We start from the raw sequence: 18,916 nt of genomic DNA, 5'->3' as shown, positions 1-18,916 counted from the left end.
ACAATTCTTCTACATACAATATCCAATAATGCATTCTTTTTTTTATGTTGCTTTTGTATAAAGTATGACAGAATTTTTTTTCTCTGTGTGAATTTGGCAACAAACAGAGGTACGTTAGGCCCCATGGACTTCTATGAGTGCCTTATTATAAATCTTTACAAAACATAGACATAACACAGCAAGGGTGTGAAGCCGAATGGCAATATGGGTAATACCAACTCATTAGAAGTTGCACACTGTTACACCGAGCGCTCCGGGTCCCCGCTCCTCCCCGGAGCGCTCGCAACATCCTCGCTACGGCAGCGCCCCGGTCAGATCCACTGACCGGGTGCGCTGCGATACCGCCTCCAGCCGGGATGCGATTCGCGATGCGGGTGGCGCCCGCTCGCGATGCGCACCCCGGCTTCCGTACCTGACTCGCTCTCCCTCGGTCCTGTCCCGGCGCGCGCGGCCCCGCTCCCTAGGGCGCGCGCACGCCAGGTCTCTGCGATTTAAAGCGCCACTGCGCCACTGATTGGCGCAGTGGTTCCAATTAGTGTCTTCACCTGTGCACTCCCTATGTATACCTCACTTCCCCTGCACTCCCTCGCCGGATCTTGTTGCCCTTGTGCCTAGTGAAAGCGTTCCCTTGTGTGTTCCTAGCCTGTGTTCCAGACCTCCTGCCGTTGCCCCTGACTACGATCCTTGCTGCCTGCTCCGACCTTCTGCTACGTCCGACCTTGCTTTTGTCTACTCCCTTGTACCGCGCCTATCTTCAGCAGTCAGAGAGGTTGAGCCGTTGCTAGTGGATACGACCTGGTTACTACCGCCGCAGCAAGACCATCCCGCTTTGCGGCGGGCTCTGGTGAACACCAGTAGTAACTTAGAACCGGTCCACTAGCACGGTCCACGCCAATCCCTCTCTGGCACAGAGGATCCACCTCCTGCCAGCCGGCATCGTGACACACACTAATGAAATTAGTACTGAATTATCGCCAAATTACATTGTTCAGCTCATGTGGACTTCAGGTCAGATTTAAAAACCTATTTTTTGAGCTAGAAACACATCCTAAATACGATCCATTACTGTGTGTATTCCTAGGCAGGTTTAGTAAAGCTTCAGAAGCGTTGTATTGAAGTCCTGTGCTGTTTGCATTCCATAAACTCTAGACTGTGAAATTCCTTGAGGAACCTTCTGAACTATAAGACAGGGAAAATAAGTGTGAATGATGTATTCTCACTGCCAACAGTCTACAAAGAATGTTCCCTGAATTTCCTGTTCTACAGTTTTTTATATGATACTGGTACTATTAAAGTTTCACTAAAGCTTCCTTATTTCTTGTCTACGCTGTCGGTAAATAAATACAGTAAAGAAGTGCTTTACTATCTGCCCCCTGGAAAACTAGACCCTTGTGAAAAACTCTCTAAGGCTGGGTTCACACCACGTTTTTCATATACGGTTACCGTATACGGTTTTCCGCTAAATAACGTATGGCAAAAACCGTATGCAACCTTATACAACCGTATGACTCCAAATTAAAACATATACGGTTTTTGCCAACGGTTTTGCTATTTTGTTGGAATTAGTTTTCCAGCAATTTAATAAAGTTACTATTGTTCTAATGAAATTCCAATCTGCGCATGTGTCAACTCCAAAAACGGATTAGAAAAACCGTGTGCAATCGTATTTTGAAATTCTGTGTATGGTTCTCATAGACAACAATGTTAAAAGAACCGCATACGGTTCGCATACGGTTTTCCAACCGGAGGCAAAAACGTGGTCGACAGCGTTTTTGTCTACGGTTGAAAAATCGGCAAAACCGTATCCGAGGCAAAACGGATGCAACCGTACACAACATTTGGAATATGGTTTACAATGCATTCTCTATGCATACGGTTTCGGATACGGTCATATACGTTTTTTTGCGGAAAACCGTATATGGTTACCATATTTGAAAAACGTGGTGTGAACCCAGCCTAACTTAGTTCACATATGGACTTGGGACTTGCGAATGGGGTTAGAGTAGAGCACTTTCCATGAGGTATTAATTTTCCAGGGTGCAGATAGTGCTGAATGTTGACTAAATTGAGTGACCGGATCATTAGCCAGAAAGATTTGGGGGATCTGTGGAGCCTGCCATCTGGAAATCAACATATATATCCCCCAAGAGGGGACCACAAAGTAGTCAATGCGCATCCTTGGCTGTTGATCTTGATCTTGGTGGTTGATCTACACATGAAGTGTTCTCCTATGCTTTTCGTCTAGGTAAATAAATACCGGGAAAGCAAACTGCTGAAAGAAGAATTTTAATTGAAGAACTTATAAGCTATTGAATAGTGTAATGTGAAAGTAATGTATAAAGAGTACAATCCAAAGAGGGAACCAATTTGGCTCCTATGAGAACCCTGGAAAAAGAGAACCTATTTCTTGAAGCAAAGAAACAAGGCAGAAAACAGGGGAGAGCACTCAAGCGGCTATATCACCTTATACTGCATGCGGTAGTATCCTCGGTGACGTGTCATCAAAATCTCCTGCGGGGTGCATGTAAACAAGTGTGAAGCATCAAACATAAAACAACCAAAGAACACGTAGGTGCACTCACCGCAAAGCAGAGACTGTCGGGTCTAGAAGTCCGATGGCGGGATGTCGGGTCACGGCATAGGTGCTGGTGAAGGGTGGCGCTCGGAGGCTACACCGGCAGTTTCGCACATAAGTACGTGCTTCTTCCGGCCTCTAGTTTACATCATCGCACCCGGATATTTATCATAGAAGAGAACGCAGTGTTGTCATGGCAATAGTAAACAAAGCAACGGAAAGCCAAGTGAAAAAAAGCAAATGTGAAAAAGTGCAGAACCACCTGTGATCAATAAGGATCTGAAAAAGAAAGAATAGGATTAAACCTAAATAGAACAAGGCAAATAGAAAATGGAAATACATATTATCAATAGAGTACATGCAAAACTGAAAAAGAAGAAAATGACTAATATAAGAATAATAAAATGCGTGCTATGGAGACCGAAGCAGAACTAAGTTAAAAATGGAGTCATGTCCACTCAATCGTTGAACACCGCAGGACCACGGAGGAGGAGTTTAGGAGGAGTTTCCCATTCATTGTCACAGCTTATAACATGTAAGAGTACACACGTAGTGTAATATATCATTTGCCCCTGTTCTCGCTTTTATATCGGCAAAACTAAACGCCAATTATGTGAACGGTTTAGGGAACATCTATGTACATTGAAGAAAGGTACAGGGATCCCTAGGTTGGGCAAACATTTAATGACATGCCATGAGAGTAATGTAGAGGTACTTAAATTCGGTGGCCTCCTAAAAGTTGTCATGCCTGACTCTGGAGGGGATATACTTAATTTGCTATTACAACATGAAGCCCGCATGATCATGAGGACTAGTGCCCGTGGTCCTGCTGGGTTCAACGATCGAGTGGACATTACTCCATTCTTAACTTAGCTCTGCTTCGGTCTCCATAGCACGCATCTTATTATTCTTATATTAGTCATTTTCTTCTTTTTCAGTTTTGCATGTACTCTCTTTATTGATAATATGTATTTCCCTTTTCTATTTGCCTTGTTCTATTTAGGTTTCATCCTATTCTTCCTTTTTCAGATCCTTATTGATCACAGGTGGTTCTGCACTTTTTCACAATTGCTTTTTCTCACCTGGGGGTGGTTGACTATTTTTGGAATCACTTGGCTTTCCGTTGCTTTGTTTACTATTGCCATGACAAGACTGCGTTCTATTTATTGAAGCATTTTCTTTCATTTTAATGGCCAGTCAGAACCAGCGAAAGGTTTCCTTTGTACAGGCCCTACAATGTTAACAAATAAAAGTGTGGAAAATAACTACCGATCGAGAAAAAGCTATGGGGGTCAAACAAACATCAAGTCTTCTTGTCTAATTTTACCTTAGCTGCAAGCTCCCCCCTCCTCTATGTGTGCCCCTGGTGGCAGTGCTTGTATACTCAGTCCCTTGACTATAATGTGACAATTAGCATAAGCATATAGGCAAAAAACTTTAATTAAAGGAGAACTCAAGCCAAAATGAACTTATTCCACATCCATAGGAGACCCCCTGCTGGGAACCCTCATGATCCCTGGAATGGGCCCCAGCTCTCAGTGAGGAAGGGATGCTGCAGACAGAGTGTGGTCCATTCACTTCTATACTAGTGCCGAAGAGACCCTAGTACAGCACTCGTGCATCATCGTTGTTCCCATAGAAATGAGTTGAGCGCACGCTGTCTACCAGTAGATGACACGTGCTCCTCATTGAGAGAGTCGGCGGCCTGTTCCAGAGATTGGGGGGTTAAGGGTTTCCACCGGTTGGACCGCCAGAGATCAACTACTATTTCCAGTTACTGGGCCAGGCAGAATTCCTGACCCAACCAGTATAGTGGTGATGCATAACACTCAATTTGTTCATTTCACACAAGGATGGTTCATTTTAAAAGGGGACCTATAGCTGCTAGTTTAGTTAATAAGTCAGTTGTGTCCTGAAAGTAGCTTCAAAAACATTACTAAATCCGGGTTAACACCCAAGAAGAGCTAAGAATCAGATTGTCAGAGACACTGGAATACCAAGAAATAAGCTCCTGTAATACATGACAATATAAGTGCTCGATGGGAGACAAGTCCAGAGATACTGCAGGCCATGTTAGCATGTTTAGGCCAATGAGGCAGCTCACAGTAGCACGAGTAACATGCAGTGGATCCTGGGACACTTTGGAGAAATGGCCATACCATTGTTTCCATAAACAAAATAATGTGACCCTGAGCTGTTATTGTGCCTGGAATAAAGACTAGAGAGGTCTGAATACAGTACATTATGCCACCCCACACAATAACCCTGGGAGAGGGACCATTGTGACACTTCCTGATGTAGGCCTCATCATAATGTTTCCCACATAGTCTCCTGACCAATCTTTGGCTATCATCCAAGACAAAAGTGATACTCATCGTAGAGATGGGCGGTATGACCAAAAATGTGTATCACAGTATTTTTGTCAGTTATGGTGGTTCCACGGTATTTAACGGTATTTTCCACCCCCCCAATCATGTGACCCGTGGGAGCTGCTTCTCTAATCCCCCCCCCACCCCAGGTTTATCAGCCCAGCACTGCGCTGTCCCCCACATCGGGGAACTAATCATGTTACCCACAAGTGCTGCTCTCCTCGTCCTCCTGTGAGTTGCAGGCTGCCGACACTGGAAATCTGTACTGTACTACATATTCCTGTGCCCCGGCTGCAAAAAAAAAACAAAATAAACTTTAACTCACCTTCCTACCTTCCCCCGTTGCTTTGGTAACAGCCTCACTCTGGGGATGGTAACGTCACAGATCCGTCAGCCTATCACTGGTCACAGCGATGTCCCACCTCAGTCAGTGATAGGCTGAGTGCACTGTCATGTAAGGAGCTAGCCGGGACAGCGCAGTGCTGGGTTGATAATTCATTGGGGAGGGGGGGGGGGGGGTGCGAGAGAAGCAGAACAGTACCCACTGGTCACATATGATTGGTTCCCTGATGTGGGGACAGTGTGCTGCGTCTGAAAATTAATTCAGATGAGGGAGGAGGGGCCCAACCGGTATTGCGGTATGGGAAAAATTTCATATCGTGCAGGAAAAAAAATTCAGTATTCGGTATGAATCGGTATAACGCCCAGCACTAACTCATAGCTGTAGAAGCTAGACCTCCAATCCAACTTCCATTGCTGTCTAGAATGCCTTTTGAGAGGTGGCATGAAGTCAAGGGATCACCTATAGCAGGACATCTGGCTTGTAGAACATTGTTGTGCAATTACCTTCTAATGACTTGTGTGGACACTATTTATCACCTGTGGCTTGATATGTGGCATCCATAACTGGCACGTGAACTAACAGGAGGCACCGCACAACCGTACTGTAGAGTGAGCCCTAAACTGACCCTAAAAACACTCTCCCTGCCTACTTGCCCATCCACCCTAAACGGTGGATCGACAACTTGGAGCCGAAACCTCCCTGCGCTAAAGTGCAGTGGGCGTAAAAACAAATAATATACATAGTCGGTCACAAGCCAGAAACAGATCGAGATAACTACCAGACAACCAGATATACCAAAGAGGATATAAACTCACAAACAGGGCAGAATATTCTGTATTAACAAACAGTTCAGAATCCAGAAAAACGGCAGACATGATAAAATGAACAACACTAGGTATGCAACAAGTATACAGCAGAATCCAAGAGATGCAGGGATACACAGGTGTATTGAAAGTAAAAACACCAAACTGATCAGGAACATAGAACACTGTTCGTACTGGGACACAGAACAAACAAACTTGACACCCCACTCCACAAAAGGAGTAGACAGCATAATAAAGCCAAACATTCTACTAGCCAGTGGGCACACACCACCATGTGATCAGGATGCAGACTTAGTAGGAAACAGTAATATAAAACACGAAACTCTAGACTAGAATCAGGACTACCAAACAGGAGTTATAACAAATAGAACACTAGACTGAAAACCGGATGAGTCAGAATTGACTCCAAGATGCCAAACAGGAATTAATACATACAGAGCACGGGTAACAAGCAAGACACAGTGTGAACACAGATGAAATACAGACTAAAATTAACAATAAACAAGACTATTTAACCATGGCTAAAACTCAGATAATATCACAAGGTGCATGCTCAAGCAGACATGTAAGTGCATTGCACTAATGACCAGCAGAGAATGCAAGATAACTCTGGTTAAAATAACCCCACCCGAGTTCTCATTGGTTCAGAGCATTAACTATTTCCTATCCAGGGAGAATAGCAAACTGCTCAGAACAAACTAGTGTGTGAATACACACCTAAAAAGAAAAATACAAAAACAAATAAACAGATATTACAGTACTGTTTTGATCAGGCTTTTTACTATTAAAGCCCCTTCTACATGCCAAAGATTGAATATTTGTAGCTCAATACCAATACTTACTACTTCCTCGATTTGCATAAACTTATGGTTCTCTTCTTGGTAAAGTTATAAAGGTTAAGATGTAAGACACAACAATAAAATCACATCCAAAAAATGCTGTAATACACATAAGGATAATTTTCTGCATAGCTTATTTACATAAACTTCTCTATAAGTGTGAAGGCCTTTTACCCAACAGCATAATCACTATATGTACCTGGGCTCTGCTAAACATAGTTAGCTCCTTTTACCAAGCACCTCCAACACAACCTTAAAGGGGTATTCCGGGATTTTTTTATTGGACGAAGCTACAAGGCTGCAAAGTTAGTGTAGTTCATAACATAGTGTCTGTACCTGTGTTTGAAGCCTGGCCTGGCAATCCTTATGTGATCTTTGCCCCAATATTTATTTTTAACAGCATATAAAATGAGTGTTGTCTTAGGTTTTCCCATGTTGAAGTGCGTCCTGAGACATTACATCCCTAGTCAGGTGTTTAAAGGAGCCTGTCTGCTTCAATGGGTGGAGTGACTGCTGGGTGGAAAGGAAATCATTCTGCAGGGAATTGTAGTTTTGCAACAGCTGGAAGCACCCTGGTCAGAAAACACTGGTCTATTGTTCACAACGCAGCATGGAAAGCAGCACACCTGGGACTTGTAGTTGGAGGGAGGGAACTCCAAAAGGAAAAATCTATTTCACAAAATGAAAGCAGCAGCGTTATAGTGGAAACAAAACACAGCCATTTAGCCCAGAAAAAAGCACAGATCCTTCCTAAGCATGTCCATTACTATCTGGCAGGTAAGTACAAAAATAACTTTTTGGTGGGGTGGATTACCCCTTTAATGTCCATACCAGCAATTACCATATGTCCTGCAGGTTGACATCTTTGGTTTTACCAGCTTCTACTTCTAAATAATAATTCATTTTCTTGTACTTCTATAGATATATCCATGAAATGTGCCAGTGAATTAGGTGAAGGTTGTGTCCTTAATCCCCCAGCTGTGCACAGTGGTCAAGGCTACAAATGAAAATAGCTGAATTTCCAGCATGGAATTCCGAAAATTCCATTGAACTAAAGTTCTAATTCTGGGCCGCTTGCTGAAATATAATGATCTTACCTAATCTTTACTAATCTCTTTTTACAAGTAAGGCTGCCATCAGGGAACACAGGCAGTACTGTCATAAGGGAACCAATGCATTTTGACAAAATAATTTAGGCCACATTGTTTTGTTGAATGTTAATAACAATGCTGCCTCTGATCTACAGATCTACAAAGCGGGAACAAAGGAAAGAAAACTGGTTACCTGGAAATAATGGGATGAGGCAACTGCATATGTCCCCCCCCCCCCCCTTAACCACTTGAGGACCAGGCCCTTTTTCATTTGTGCACTTTCGATTTTTCCTCCTCCCCTTCTAAAAATCATAACGCTTTCAATTTTCCACCTACAGACCCATATGAGGGCTTGTTTTTTGTACCACCAATTTTAATTTGTAATAACATCAATCATTTCACTACAAAATCTACAGCAAAAGCAAAAAAAAATTATCTGTGGGGCAAAATTGAAAAAAAATAAAACATCCATTTTCTAACTTTTGGGGGCTTTCAATTACATGCATATGATACCCAACTTATATAGGTTTGATTTTGTTTTACTTCTTTTAAAAAAATTATAACTTTTTGTACAAAAATGTTCGACCCCTATAACTTTTTTATTTTTCCGCATATAGGGCTATGTGAGGGCTCATTTTTTGTGCCATAGTCTGCAGTTTTTATCGGTTCCGCTTTAGTTTTGATGGGACTTTTTGATCACTTTTTACACATTTTTTGGGGTATACAAAGAATTCTGGACTTATTCTGGTATTTTTATTTTTTTTACATATACGCCATTGAAGTAACATTACATTTTTACAGTTTGGACATTTACGCACACACTGCTACCACATATGTTTATTTTTGTATGTAGTTTATTAATACAACAATAGTGATATTTCTTGTGGTGTCCTTTGTAGGGCCATTACATCGGACTTACCATGATAAGACTGGCAGTAGATGTACATAAATTAGAAAATAAAAATAAAATAGGCATAAAATGTATAAGTAATAGGTGCTGGTATCCCAGTTAGGCAAATAATAGGTAGCACAATAGGTGCATGCATGGGGATCGTGCTATGCCCGGTGGAATACAATGTCTTATGATCTGAGCAGCGATGTCACTGTGTGGCTCTGATAGAGATATTGCGCGTGGCAGCGTGCCAGTAAGTGAGAGAATTCAGTGCACTCTGCAGCACTGGAGATTCCTTATATGTGTCCCACTCTACCCTGTTAGTGGGAAGGTAATATTTATACCTGCAGCAGCCTTGTGATAAATAATACCTTCCCACAAACAGGCAGCCATTGCTTTCGAAAAACAGGTAGATGAGTACCTCGAAACGCATCTATCCTCCACCACCTGTACCCCAGTATTGGCAAACTTGACATCATCCATTAGACTGCAAAAACTATATCAGAGCACGCTCCCGGGATTGCATGTATCCCGCCTGCCAGCAGATGTCTCCCCGGTGAAAACCTATGCCCGATAACCTCGCTCCAGGACATTGCTGGTAAGAGGCACAGTGTGCCAAACCCCTAAACCCACTCAAACCTTCCCCATGCCGCCGGGGTAGAGTGGTCCACATTTGAGGGGTTTTCAGTGCTGCAGAGCGCAGCTTCATGCACCCACAGGATTACAAATACTATCCCACTCACTAATCTCTATCCCTGTGCCGTCAGGGTAGAGTGGGACACATTTAAGGAATCTCCAGCGCTGCAGAGTGCACTGAATTCTCTCACTTACCGGCACGTTGCCACGCGCAATATCTCTATCAAAGCCACACAGAGACATCACTGCTCAGATTATAAGACATTGTATTCCACCCGGCATAGCATGATCCCCGTGCATGCACCTATAGCGATACCTCTTATGTGCCTAACTGGGATACCAGCACCTATTACTTATACATTTTATGCCTATTTTATTTTTATTTTCTAATTTATGTACATCTACTACCAGTCTTATCATGGTAAGTCCAATGCAATGGCCCTACAAAGGACACCACAAGAAATATCACTATTGTTGTATTAATAAATTGTTTTAATTTAATCTATCTCACTTGATCTACTTTAATATATATATATATATATATATATATATATATATATATATATATATATAAAAACCAGATACAGGCGCAGCACTCCAACAATATAAGTATTTATCGGGGTATACCACGCACCGGCCTATAACACGCACAACAAAAGTTTTTTACCCAAATATCCATGGTAAAATGAGGGTGCGTGTGTGCGCGTGTATACCCCGATACACCCCCAGGAAAGGCAGGGGGAGAGAGGCCGTTGCTGCCCGCTTCTCTCCCCCTGCCTTTCCTAGGCCTCCGGCGCGCGTCCCCTGCGTCGTTGCTATGCACGGTGCGGCGCACTGACGTCATGCGCTGCGCCATGCAGCGCATAGCAGCGACGCCGGGGACGCACGCCGGAGGCCTGCAGCAGCGCGGACCCGACCCAGGTAATTATGCCACCAGGGATGGGGGGAGGCAATGGGGCGCCGGCACTGATAGTCAGGGGGACAGAACAGGCAGCGGCGCCGATAACCAGGGGGAGAGAAGGGCCAGCAGCAGCGCTCTAGACCCCAGGAAAGGCAGGGGAGAGAAGCGGGCAGCGACGGCCTCTCTCCCCCTGCCTTTCCTGGGGGTGTATCGGCGTATAACACGCACATAGACTTTAGGCTAAAAATTTTAGCCTAAAAAGTGCATGTTATACGCCGATAAATACGGTATATATATATATATATATATATATATATATATATCACATATATTTTTTATACACCTATACATTGGTTTTGATCAAGCCCACACTTGAGGAAAGTGAACCCCCACTACATATATTGTTTGCAGGTTGTATGGGATGCACAACCTTTGTATATTAGTACTTGTCTGGCAACAATACTTGTTGTCTTATTGTCTGGTTGTAGCTACATACATACATTTTAGCTATATGTTTATTTTTATTTACATACATATTGCATACACTGTTCAATGTTATAGCATATGCCATAGCATTGATTGGAGTTAGCGGTGCTCCATTGCTCCAGCCTGCCATGGCTAGCTGGAGCATCACATCATCGATCTGACGGCGAGGAGGCAGGTAAGGACCCTCCCACCATCCTCTCCAGCGTTTCACTGCGGTGGTCTCGATCAGCACCACTGCGCAACCAGGAGGTGTTTTTTATTTTTATTTTATCTCAACGTCTAAGGGGTAATGCCAGGCATCACCATGATCGGTGATGTCTGGCATTAGCCACGGGTATCAGCGACAGATAGCCGCTGGGACAACCGCGCTATGACCCATAGAAGGGGAGCGGGACAAGGGTGTACAGGTATGCCCTTCATCCTCAAGAAGTTGATTCTACAGTGAGAATGACCCCTTATTGAGGGTATCAATGGCCCCTTTGGACCACTGCTTACTGGTTTGTATTTTCTTCAAGAATAAATGGCCACAGTGATAACAGTGACTTGCGCAATATTACAGCCTAATACTCCGAGGGAAATTAATTTATCTGAATATCCATCATGATATTAGTATATGTTTGTAAACAATAATGAACAGCTATTAAATAGAGATGAGGGAGCTGATTCTGGTGAACCTGGTCTTGCTCAGAACTTTGGGGTGGCAGTGGCTTGCCATGAGGAACACATGGCATTTTGATGTCTGAATGAAAGGAGGAAATACTGGGAACACTAGGATGACTGGTTAACCCAGCATACCTTGCTGCTATCAGCAAGATCACATGATGCCAGGTTACCCAATCATTGCTTTACAGCTTTGTGAAAGTGAAATATGCATTTTAGGCCAAGCTACGTGTATTTTCTGGGTTTCATCAAACATATATTTCCACCTAAGTTTAACATAACTAGACATTTAAAAGCATTGGAAGTGAATGCAGAATAGCCAGGAATTTAACCCTCCTATGTCAGATGCCATTAATTAGACAGTAGTACCACCACCCCTGCTGTCTGATGGCTACTACCACTACCACCAGTCCACCACCCTTGCTGCTAGCACTACTTCAAGCCTGGCTTACACATACACAACCCATGATCCCTAAAACAATAATGTATACTTTTTTGGCTTTTCATACAAAAGCTTTTTCTTTTTCACTATTTTAGGACACCAATCCTGTTGCAACTCCCAAAAGGGAGTAGTTTAGGAACGCTTGGAAAATCTATGGCGTCTTCCCTTGCCATACTGCAAATTTGTTGCTTCTTCCAAAAAGGATCATTTTTGGAATGCTTGGGAAAAACCATTGTTTTTTCTGATACCTCTTGTGCATTTTAACACCGGTAGGCATCTACCGACAACCAGGGATACTTTATGCACCTTTATTTTAATGTTAAAAAGCATGCGAAATCCACTAGTGCAATGTGTTTAGCATTAAAACAATTTTAAGACTTGAATACATTCATAGGTGACTCTAGCAATGTTATACAAGGCTTTAAAGCTCTTAGGCAGTGTAATATACAAGTTTTGAGGCTTAATTCATTGACGGTTCACAAAGAACCTGTTCGCAGCAAACCAAACTTTTTCAGAAAGTTCAGCAAGCTCGCCAATCTGAAGTTTTTAAAAGTTTACTCAACTCTCACTTTAAATTTGCAGCCAGCCAGGCAGTGAAGTGCACTACAACCAAAGCTCCATAAATATACTGATCATCATTGGGATGTATTTCAAACGCGATTCAACTACTAGACTGTAGTTTTACTTATGGATTTTAAATGTGTATGTGTTTAGGGGGTTGGGAAAGATAGTAGACAGCCATCTGAAGTATATGGTGAGCCTAAAGTGAATTTCTTGACTGTAAATTTCTTGTTAGATTTTTAGTCATTATTCTGCAGTAATTAGAGATGTGATTCAAAACAGAACCCATGGACACAGGCACAATCGCTTGAGCTATTCACCTGTACAGGAGAGGTTTCTAGGCAGGCTCTGTGAGGGTGGGTGACCTCTGAGCAATAGCTATTGTGATTTGGGAATTCTTTTGTTACCTATGTACTGGGTCACCATTCACTGTAATCCTGTCTGTGATGATAAGTAGGACACCGATATTTACATAAAAGGAGGTGCTATTTTAGTTTCACGCTTAAGTGGGTATTCCGCCCCTAGGCATCTTACCCCATATCCAAAGGATAGGGAATAAGATGTCTGATCATGGGGGTCCAGCTGCTGGGACCCCCTGTGATATCCGGCTCGGCATCCCAGCCATCCGATGCATGGAGCGAACTTCGCTCCATCCCGGATAGGGGTAAGATGTCTAGGGACCCTTTAATGGACAAAATGAAAACTGCAAGATTTCACAAATGTTTTAATATATAGATAGCAACATTGAAAATTACAAAAAGATAAAGGCAACTGGGACAGAACAGGGCACAGAGGCTCCATCCATGACACTAGAAGCAGTTATAGAAGATGCTGCCCAGGCCTGTGCTATGTTGGGAGGGAATGTCCTTGAACTAGTGGATGGAATACAGAAAAGTGCCCTTAAAACTTTATTCCAGAGTTTGTGGCTCCTTTATGACATTCACATTCAGATCAGAATGCAATGAACCTGATGAAATCGTCGAAAAAAATTATTACTACTTGCTTTATGGCTGAATAAATATGCATTAAATATGCATTATACACATTAAACAATAAAACTGCCTAACACATTCCTATGTGCTTACCTCTTCTCTTTAAAGGGATACTCCAGTGGAAAAACATTTTTATTTTTTTTAATAAATCAATCGATGCCAGAAAGAGTTAAACAGATTTGTCAATTACTTCTATATAAAAATCTTAATCCTTCTAGTACTTATCAGCTGCTGTATACTACTGAGGAAGTTGAGTAGTTCTTTCCAGTCTGACCACAGTGCTCTCTGCTGACACATTTGTCCATGTCAGGAACTGTCCAGAGCAGGAGAGGTTTGCTATGGGGATTTGCCCCTACTCTGAACAGATCCTGACACAGACAGAGGTGTCAGCAGAGAGCACTTTGGTCAGATTGAAAAGAATGAAAAGAATTCCACAACTTCCTCTGGAGCATACAGCAGCTGATAAGTACTGGGAGGACTAAGATTTTTCAATAGAAGTAATTTACAAATCTGTATAACTTTCAGCCAAAAGTTGATTTGAAAAAAATAGTTTTCCACTGGAGTACCCCTTTAAGACAAGATGTGATGTGGTGTCCCAGCACACGTGGCTGTCCCATGGTTGAGGACTGACTCGGGCAGCCTAGCATCATAAAGTGTTGGACCCACTGACGTTCTTTATATATTAAATTAAGATAAGAATAATATATTTTTCTTTGAGTAAATTTTTGTTACTGTTCCATGTATGTACCGTATTTTTCGCCGTATAAGACGCACTTTTTCTTCCCCAAAACTGGGGGGGAAAAGTCAGTGCGTCTTATACGGCGAATACACCTCTATCGCGGCGGTCCCTGCGGCCATCAACGGCTGGGACCCGCAGCTAATACAGGACATCACCGATCGCGGTGATGCCCTGTATTAACCCTTCAGATGCGGCGATCAAAACTGACCGCCGCGTCTGAAGGGAAAGTGACACTAAACGGGGTGTTCAGTCGGGCTGTTCGGGACCGCCGCGATTTCACCACGGTGGTCCCGAACAGTCCGACAGAATAGCCGGGTTAGTGCTTACAGGACACCGGGGGGGACCTTACCTGCCTCCTTGGTGTCTTCTCCGTTCAGAGATCCCCTGTCGTCACGTCGTCGCGTACGTGCGTCGGCGTGCGTAACGACGTGATGGCGGCAACGGAGAGCGAGGATACCCGGCCGGCAGCCGAGACGTTCCGGAGCGACGGGGACACGGCGACAACGATGGAGCAACATCCAGGGCAGCGGTGACGGGTCCGGAGCGGCAGGGACACGTGAGCATTACCTCCTCCTGCAGTGGTCTTCAATCTGCGGACCTCCAGATGTTGCAAAACTACAACTCCCAGCATGCCCGGACAGCCAACGGCTGTCCGGGCATGCTGGAAGTTGTAGTTTTGCAACATCTGGAGGTCCGCAGATTGAAGACCACTATTGGGTTAAAAATCTTTATTTTTTTAGATTTTGCCCCTAAAAATTGGGTGCGTCTTATACGCCGGTGCGTCCTATAGGACGAAAAATACGGTACATTAATGCGTTACTGTGCCTTTAAAATTGTGAGCGGCAAAGAACTATATGTACCTGCAGGATTGTCTACAGTGCCTTGGACCCTAGCTACCAGAATCTCAAATTCTACAATTCCGTCCAGTGAAAAGCACCACAAGTCTCAGAATGGCAACAAAGCTTGCAAGCGGTATGCTGCACTCTCACACTGAGGACATCTGTTTGTGCTTTACCAACTGCCCAAGCTCAGTAAAAGCAGTTAACTCTAACCTGACGTTGGTGTATTTATTGACCCATCGTGTCTGGCCTAGGAAGACTGCCTCCCACCGTCGGACCAGGGTTCGGATAAACGAAGCCCTTGCTTCACGAAGTGATCAAGGTAGGTCTTACTAACACCCAGTGGGCACCACAGCCCTTTTTGGCGTCACAAACAGGATCATTTCCTCATCATGCACCGATGCCACAGTGATGCTTGCTTTTCTTCCACATGTAACAGAGGACAGAAAGGTTTAACCCTGTCTGGTGCTTTTGTAGGTTATTACCAGCTGACATTAGTCACACAGTCACCCACCTACATGCAGAGTACACCGACTCTTCTCTCTATTTCTCTATCCTTCTGCTTCCTTTTTCTATTTAACTCCCATAATCATGGCCCTGTTATGGGGAGGCTCTGGTATGGATACATTACAGCCCATGTCTACCCTGTGAATTCCTGTTATTATAATAGGGTGCCGCTACAGCAAGACCTGCTATATATATGATCAGACAGATCTCTACAAGATTTCATGAACAAATAACTAAATGTTCTTTAGTCACTAACAAAGCTCTTACAAAGACCAGAATGATGAACTCTCTTTGAGTCCAAATACATGTGATAGAATACATTGCAGATAACGCAACAAAACAAGCGTAACAAAATGCAGGATGGCATTTTTCTCCATATCTCTTTATAGCAGCTTTTAAATAGAACACACCATAGAGAACAAAGCAACTATTTTTACACTGAGAAGATTACAGGAGTTTTTCGCTGCCTCTAAATACCGAGCATTATATTCTTATAGAGGTGGCTTTTCTTCCACCATCTGAGAAGTGACTGGGGGTAAGATTTACTACAATATACGGAGATGTTTTAAAGGAAAGGCTCATGCTGAAAAATGTAATAAGTTTTAGATCGTGGGGGGTCTGACCGCTGGGACCCCCTGCGATCTCCTGTACAAGGCCCCGGCTCTACCTGGGAATGCAATGTCATTACCCTCACCCGAAGTGGGGGCCGCCATGCTCCCTCCATATATCTCTATGGGAGAGCTGTTCGGCTATCTTCGGCTCTCCCATAGAGATACATGAAGGGGGCGGGGGTAGGGTATACATTTTTCAGCATGACATATCTCCTTTAAGGCCAAGAATGCGTCTACTTTTAAGGGCAATTGCATTATTTTTTCCCCCTTGAATTACTAGGTACTTGTGTTCAAATTTGACAGACAACATCTACATGGAGTTTTCATGTCCTTCCTGTGATAACATATGTTTCTTTAGGTACTCTGGTTTCCTTGGCTCCTCGGAGAATGGGTCCTTTGGGGGACAGGAAATAATGTGACAGATGATAATGACCATTTTTGAACAGGGCTATGGATAATGTTGGTGCTAGCTACACCATATAAAATTATTTATTTTATGTAAATTTTAATAAATTCACATAGAATAAATAATTTTGTTCAACATTTCCACCCAGAGACACTTACTCAGTTCTGGTGGAAACGTACACTTGCTTCCTCCTCTTACTGGAATTAGTTACAGCTGAGTTTACATGTTATGAAATACTCATGTATAACCTAAAAATGCTGAGAAAAGCTACTTATAAAAACCATGGTGGTGTGGTCACTTCCAAGGATCAGTTGCATTTGTTGATATACACTTTGAAATCTTATAGCGATCACAGGTGGGCAAAAGGGATACAGTACTTTTTACAACTCCTCCTCAACTCTCAAAAACAGGGCCTAAAGAGTAACATTTCAAAAAACTTTTGACATGTTGTCCACACATGTCAAAAGTTAAGATTGCATCGAGTCTTAGTCCTGAGACCCGCTGCAATCATCAGTAATAGCCCGCTAAGGTGCATGGCGGCACGCTCCACTTACCAGGCAGCTATCTGAACTGACGCTTTCACTACATAGACTAAAATGGGTAGCCCGGTGATTAACATTTTTTTTTAAACTAGTCAGGGAGAAGTTAAATAGGCGCTGTCAGATTCAAAAACTTGTTGTAGATCTTGGCAAAACATTAACCTCTCTAATATACTTCATAAGAAAATATTATTTCCTTCTTATAGAAATCATGGCTTATAAAATCATGGCTTTGTCCAAGCTGAAGCACAGGCATAGACAAAGTCCAGTTAGTAAGGGTGGGCTAGAACTCCTCTGTTCTCACTCCTGTCTGATAGTACTCCTCTTTGCTCTCTCCTGTCTGATAGGACTCCTCTGTGCTCTCTCCTGTCTGATAGGACTCCTCTGTTCTCTATCCTGTCTGATAGTACTCCTCTGTGCTCTCTCCTGTCCCATAGCACTCCTCTGTGCTCTCTCCTGTCCCATAGCACTCCTCTGTTCTCTCTCCTGTCTGATAGTACTCCTCTGTGCTCTCTCCTGTCTGATAGGACTCCTCTGTGCTCTCTCCTGTCTGAAAGTACTCCTTTGTGCTCTCTCCTGCCTGATAGCACTCCTCTGTGCTCTCTCCTGACTGATAGCACTCCTCTGTGCTCTCTCCTGTCTAATAGTACTCTTCTGTGTTCTCTCCTGTCTGATAGTATTCCTCTGTGCTCTCTCCTGTCTGATAGGACTCCTGTGCTCTCTCCTGTCTGATAGCACTCCTCTGTGCTCTCTCCTGTCTGATAGGACTCCTCTGTGCTCTCTCCTGTCTGATAGCACTCCTCTGTGCTCTCTCCTGTCTGATAGGACTCCTCTGTGCTCTCTCCTGTCTGATAGCACTCCTCTGTGCTCTCTCCTGTCTGATAGGACTCCTCTGTGCTCTCTCCTGTCTGATAGGACTCCTCTGTGCTCTCTCCTGTCTGATAGTACTCCTGTGCTCTCTACTGTCTGATAGCACTCCTCTGTGCTCTCTCCTGTCTGATAGGACTCCTCTGTGCTCTCTCCTGTCTGATAGGACTCCTCTGTGCTCTCTCCTGTCCTATCAGATAGAGAAGTACTAACCCACCCTCACTTACTGGACTTTGTCCATAACTGTACTTCAGCTTGGACAAAGTCATGATTTTATAAGCCATGATTTCTAGAAAAAGGAAATAAAATTTTCTTATGATGTATATTAGAAAGGTTAATATTTTGCCAAGATGTACAACATTTAAAAAGTTTTTGTATCATCTGACAGTGCACATTTAAGTAAAAAAAAATTACGCTCTCTTAGATTTTAATAAGGCTCTGTCCCACATAGAATACTTATCAATAAACTGCAGTCATTGAGCCTGGACTCCCACATTGTTGAGTGGATTAGGCAGTGGCTGAGTAACAGACAACAAAGGGTTGTAGTCAATGGAGAATATTCAGAACAAGGTCTTGTTACCAGTGGGGACCTCAGGGATCTGTACTGGGACCAATTTTGTGTAATATCTTCATTAGTGATATTGCAAAAGGTCTCAATGGTAAGGTATGTCTTTTTGCTGATCACACAAAGATATGTAACAGGGTTGATGTTCCTGGAGGGATCTGCCAAATGGAAAAGAATTTAGGAAAACTTGAAGAATGGTCAGAACTCTGGCAACTGAAATTTAATGTGGATA

The 18,916-nt window shown here is 43.3% G+C and overlaps 1 protein-coding gene across 1 annotated transcript in view; it reads left to right on the top strand.

The window, feature by feature from the left end:
* The first annotated feature begins 15,396 nt into the window (after nucleotides 1-15,396).
* The window catches only part of PIK3R1 (phosphoinositide-3-kinase regulatory subunit 1), a 178,632-nt gene continuing 175,112 nt past the window's right edge, over nucleotides 15,397-18,916 (top strand). The window contains exon 1 of the mRNA XM_056541572.1: nucleotides 15,397-15,511. The gene's annotated coding sequence lies outside the window, so the exon portion shown is untranslated. The remainder of the gene's footprint in view (nucleotides 15,512-18,916) is intronic.

This window comes from Hyla sarda, chromosome 1, assembly GCF_029499605.1.
Source record: "Hyla sarda isolate aHylSar1 chromosome 1, aHylSar1.hap1, whole genome shotgun sequence".
NCBI lineage: Eukaryota > Metazoa > Chordata > Amphibia > Anura > Hylidae > Hyla > Hyla sarda.
Note: the sequence above shows the minus strand (reverse complement) of the source record. Positions and strands in the feature narration are given on the sequence as shown.